Source organism: Lactuca virosa, chromosome 2 (genome assembly GCF_052849685.1).
Source record: "Lactuca virosa cultivar CGN04683 chromosome 2, Lactuca_virosa_CGN04683_v6, whole genome shotgun sequence".
In the NCBI taxonomy this organism is placed as follows: domain Eukaryota; kingdom Viridiplantae; phylum Streptophyta; class Magnoliopsida; order Asterales; family Asteraceae; genus Lactuca; species Lactuca virosa.
In genome coordinates, this window is record NC_136427.1 from 31454569 (window position 1) to 31460928 (window position 6360).

The window sequence follows — 6360 nt, forward strand, 5'->3', positions numbered from 1 at the left end:
GACTGTGTTTTTAACTGTGTGGGAGACTGGTAAAAGTTTAAGGAGTATAAAAGGGAAGGGCTTACTACAGTAAACCCTTTCCACTCCCTCTTCTCCCCTTTATAGCCGCAATCTCTCTCTCTCTCTCTACACTCTCTCTCATCGAAATTTTTCTGTGAAGTTTTGAGAAATCGACCCTGTTCACATCGAAGGTATGATGAATCCGACCAAGGATCTGTTTTCTATTCGCCATTCCGACCATAAACGAAGGAGTAATCGAAGTTTGAAGTTTCGTCGGCGTTACTGTTCATCGGGGGTTTACGGTTTCAGATCATTCAAGAACCGTAAACCCAAAGTGGTCTTACGGCCGTAAACTTAGGTGTTGGTCTTGCGACCGTAAATCCAAGTTTTGGTCTTACGACCGTAAACTCAGGTTTTGGTCTTACGACCGTAAACTCAGGTTTTGGTCTTGCGACCGTAAACCCAAGTTTTGGTCTTACGACCGTAAACTCAGTTTACGGTCAGTTGACCAACTTTGACCGTAAACCCTTGGTTGACCTTCTTTGACTGTAAACTCTTCAGTTTGACTATTTTGACCGTAAACTCAAAATTTTTGTTGTCAAATTAAGAAAACTTAATGTTTTGAATTATTATATTCTATGTTTTCTTACTTGGCTTGTTTAGTGCAGAAAAATGGCAAATCTAAAGTTCGCGGATATGCACAATTTGGCGATTGTATTGGATGATCCTCCTGTTGCCCATGCGGAGTTCAAGTCAATGATATACAGGCTAAGGGAGTGCTGCCTAGCCTATACCATCACAGTAAACCCTGTCATTCATCAGAACATCATCCGGGAATTTTGGGAGACAGCAAAAATGGAGAAAGTCAACGGAGAGATAACAATTGATGCTGTTGTCAAGGGTTGCAAGATCATGATCACAGAGCAATACATAAGAGATACCTTGCTGATCAACGATGAATCCACTTTCCCCACTGAGATTGGAATAGATGATGTGCAAGGAGTTCTTGAGAGAATGGGATACGAAGGTGTCTACCCTCCCACAGTGAAGAAGCTCCTGCCTCCGTACTGGCGATTCTTGGCACACGTGTTCGTGAGCTGCATTTCAGGAAGGAGATCAGGAGCCGATGAGATCTCCCTCAGGAACACCGGGGCAATTGTCTCCTTGGCTGCTGGCATAAAGTTTAATTTCTCAAAGTTCATCTTTGATGAGTTCTTGGTGAACATTAACGCCATTACCCGGGTGACCAGAGACGCATTCCTACTTTATCCAAGGTTTATCCAAGTATTTGTTGACGATCAATTTCCAGAAATGGTGAAGGATGGTGACAAGTTGGATATTAAATCTTTGGGCCCTCACACAGTTGGTCTCATCAAGCAGAATAGAAAGGGAAAGGTCATTTTTGAAGGAAAATATCCTCTGGTGAAATTTGGTAAATTTGCTGAGATTGACGAGTCCTCTGAGTCACATGGAACGTCAGAGAAAATGTCATCTGAGCCAACTTCCTCCGAAAGGGTTGTTTCAGAAAATGTCATCACTGTCTCAGATCATGAAAAAGAAGAAGATCCAGCTGTTAATGCTGATGTTGCTTCGGAACATGAAATGACATCTGTTCGGGTTCAAGATGAATCTCACAGGGGGTCGGGGTCAGAAACTGACTTGTATGAAGACCTGGATCTCACAAGTTTTGACAATGATGAAACTCCTATTAGTTTTGGGAGTAACGAGGATTTCTTGTCAGAGGAAAACCTCAATGAGCTACTCAACATTGTCGATGAAGTTGTTAAACCAGCAACTGAGACTAGGGAAGAAGAAAATGTTCTTGAAGCTACACCTCCTCCAACCAAAACATCGGCGGAAATAGCAATTCCTATGGTAGTGACGTCAGGGATTCCTCCCCTTGATGTTATCTTACCTACATCTGCGCCGATAGAAAGTGATCCTCCAGTCACCCAGTCTACACCCCCCTCTAGCAAAAGACGAAGACGTGACCCAAGATTGGTGACTCAAAGTGCTTCAGCTCCACCAACAACAACCTCAGTCATAGTCTCAACCGTGCCAAACAGTGAAGGTCCCAGTACCGTTTATGAAGCCGGTGGCTCGTCCTTCCAAACGGACCTCTCTCCTCCGAGGCCAGAGCACAACGCTACCTCTGTCAAGTTAGCAACGCTCTTGGCCAGAGAACCATTTTCAACATCACCCTTGCGTGGCAAAGGAATTCATATAGGGGGTGATAACACAGGAGAAGAAGGTCTTACACTAGTTGGTCTTCAGAAGCAGATCAATACTCTGAATCAGAAAAATGTAGAGTTAGATCAGAGGAATATTGAGCTTGACATTAAAGTCACAGGCCTTCAAGCTGAAAACACACAGCTCAGTATTCAAATGGCAGAACTTAATGAAGAAAATGCTGCTAAGACCAAACAAATTACAGATCTCCAGACTCATTTTGGCCTTCTAACAGCCAGTTACTATGATTTGAAGAAAAAGCTGGAAGATAAGTTTTGGGGGCGAATTCAAGTCATCTGTTGAAGAGCCACAGATTTATCTTCCTAATCAAGATGCTCCCATTGCCCCTTCAACTATCAGAACCACCACCGTCGTAGACCGCTTTGAGAAGGAACCAGAGCAAGCTCCACGTGGAAAGGCCTTAAAACGCAAGAAGTCGACCCAGGAATCTGAAAAGGGTCAACTTCTATTCAAACGAAGCGCAGATCATAAGGCACCCTGGGATAAACAACAGGTTACTGTTACGGATCTGGGCGAAAATCGCTTCAGAGACATTTATGGTGACAGGTCTGGAATCATCTCATGGGGATTCCATGACACGATGAACATGTTCATGGTAAGGAGAAAGAGCGGCAAAAATGAACTATACAAAGATGCTCACGACTTTGATTCTTTTACCAAGGTTGATCTTATTGAGCTGTCTAAGGCTCCTTTCTCCAATCCTTCAAATAATCCCAGGGCGAACCAGTTTAAATCGTTTTTGGAAGATCAAGTTGCTAAAGGATTTCCTTCGATGAAGACCGCTCAGTCAATCGTCAAGGTTCATCCCAATGTGCTTGATCCCAAAACTGATCAGCCTCTTAAACAAGTGATGTGGCCAGCCACTGCTCAAGTGAAACAAGTCCCTGTTCTTCAAAACTACTCTGATGGTTCTCTTGCATCCATGCTGTATTGGATTTATGATGAATTAACAGATGCCGCTGTCATCAAGCTTAAAGATGATTGCATCCGTCTTTACGAGAAAAGGGACTTGCTTCAATTTCACCAATGGGACATTCATCATCTTGCCACTCAGCAGATTATGGTGGCTGAACCAATATTCGAGCCCGCGGCGAAAGAATACACGGCAATGGTGGCTGAGATCATTGAGAAGAAAATGTGGAATGGTGCAATGGGAAAGTCGGATGTTCTGGTGGTCGACAAGGATTGAGTCTAGGCTAGATCCAAACCAAGGGGGAGATTGAAGGACCCTGGAAATGGTTTGGTCTAGGATTTCACTGTTTCTTTGTTCAGAATGAGTCTGTTATAGTGTATACGGGTTGTTTGGTGTCTGTTGAACTTTCTGTGTGTTTACGACCGTAAACTGTGTTTACGGCCGTAAACACGTTTACGACCGTAAACTGTGTTTACGGCCGTAAACACGTTTACGACCGTAAACTCAGTTTACGGTCGCAAACCCAGTTTTCGGTTGTGTCTTGATCGTGTCTTGTATATATAGAGGAGGTGTTAGTCTTTTAGTAGTTGTTGATGCCAAAGAAGTCCTATCAAGTTGTACCAGACGATTTTCTCAATATAATCGTGTGCAAGCTTGATTTCTTTCATCTTACTCTTATTTTGTGATTGATTGTTGTGCAACTACCGGTAAAGATCCTTATTTGGACCTTACACCACCTCCACCACCCCCTCCATCAATGGATGCTGCTATCTTTCAGGCTGCTGTAACAGCTGCCGTAACCGCAACAATGGCACAAATGAGTAACAATAGACCAGGAGGAGGAATAAATAGCTCTAAAAATGGCCAAAACCCAGGTCGCTCCGGGGAATGTACCTATAAGGACTTCTCCAACAGCAAACCCATTCCCTTTAATGGAACTGGGGGAGTGATGGCTCTATCCCAATGGATATAGAAGACGGAAGCTGTGTTCGAGATATGCTCATGCCCCAAAGAAAGCAAAGTAAAATTTGCCACCTGTACTTTCTCCGAACGAGCCTTAACGTGGTGGAATGGCCACGTCAAGTCACTAACTCTGGTGGTGGCAAACTCCATGGGTTGGGAGAACCTTAAACGGCTACTACTACGAGAGTACTGCCCAAGGGGCGAGATTCAGAAGCTCGAACAGGAGCTTTGGGGCCTTACGATGATAGGCTCAGACATCACAAGCTATACGAATAGATTCAGTGACTTGACAATACTTTGCACAGGAATGATGATTCTGGAAAGCCATAAGGTGGAAAGGTACATCTGGGGACTGTCACCCCAGCTTCGAGGAAGTGTGCTAGCTTCCAAACCCACAACGTTCGACAGCGCCAAGGAACTGGCACACTCTCTCGTTGATAATGGAATCTGCCAAGGTGTCACAACCGTCATCCCGGAACCAACCAAAGGGAGCAACAACAATGACAGCAATGCCAACAACAACAACAAGAAGAAGTTTTGGAACAAGAGGAAAGGTCAAACTTCGCAAGAACCTTCAAAGAAACAAATAGTGGCGGTCCATGCCGCTACTGCCCCCACTACTATTCCCGCTACCCCCGCGCCAACGAAGCAATATGCTAGGAACCTGCCAAACTGCAACAAATGCAATTACTATCACCACGGTAATTTCCGGGAGATGCACTGTAAAAACTGCGACAGGAAAGGGCACACTGCCCGTTTCTGTAAGGCACCGACGCGACCAATCACCCAAGTTCCTGGTACTGGAGTAAGCCAGGCATGTTATGGGTGTGGGGAAACTGGGCACTTCAAGAGGGATTACCCTAAGGCGAAGAATACTGGCGGTGTAGGAAGAGTGCTGGCAATAGGGCAGAACGAGGCAATAGCCGATCCCACGGTGGTTACGGGTACGTTTCTCCTCAACGACATTTATGCATGCTAACTCTTTGAATGCGGTGCGGAGAGGAGTTTCATGAGTCATAAATTCAAACACTTACTTAATCAAAAACCCCAAGCACTCGATAAAATATTCATTGTAGAAATGGAAAACGGTAAAACGGAAAGCGCAAACGATATGTACATAGGTTGTACATTAAATTTAAATGAGCACTTGTTTCAAATCGATCTTATGCCAATTACTATAAGAAGTTTTGATGTCATCATCGGTATGGACTGGTTAAGCCTTCACCATGCCGATATACTTTGTCACGAAAGGGCCGTTCGCCTCAATCTGCCAAGCGGCAAAACTCTTGTCATTTATGGTGACAAACCTAGTACAAATTTACAAATCATCTCCTGCGTCAAAGCTCAAAAATATCTTCGCAAGGAATATCATGCCTTTCTAGCCCACGTGGTAGACAAGAAACGAGAATCGAAAGACATTAAAGACATTCCAGAATTCTGCAATTTCCCAGACGTCTTCCCAGAAGATCTTTCAGGAGTCCCACCGGAACGCCAAGTCGAGTTCAGGATCGACTTGATTCCCGGAGCTACCCCAGTAGCGAAATCGCCATACCGTCTAGCCCCAGCCGAGATGCAGGAACTATCCAGTCAACTAAACGAACTGCTGAGCAAAGGCTTCATCAGACCGAGCTTCTCACCATGGGGAGCACCGGTCCTGTTCGTAAAGAAGAAGGACGGATCTTTTCGCATGTGCATCGATTACCGGGAGCTGAACAAACTCACGATCAAGAACCGGTATCCCTTACCGCGTATAGACAATTTGTTCGACCAACTACAAGGAGCAAGCTACTTCTCAAAGATCGATCTAAGATCTGGTTATCACCAGCTGCGAGTTCTGGAAGGAGACATCCCCAAAACGGCATTCCAAACTCGCTATGGTCACTACGAGTTTGTAGTGATGCCCTTTGGATTGACAAATGCACCAACGGTGTTCGTGGACTTGATGAACCGAGTATGTCGTCCCTTCCTGGATAAATTTGTGATTGTGTTCATAGATGATATACTCATCTATTCAAGAAGCAAGGAAGAACATAGCCAACACCTCCGCCAAGTTTTGGAAACATTAAGGGCAGAGAAACTATACGCAAAATTTTCAAAGTGCGAATGTTGGATTCGGGAAGTAGATTTCCTAGGTCACGCAGTCAGCAAGGAGGGGATACACGTGGACCCATCCAAAATCAAGGCAATCGAGAACTGGACAACTCCAAGGACTCCAACGGAAATCCAGCAATTCT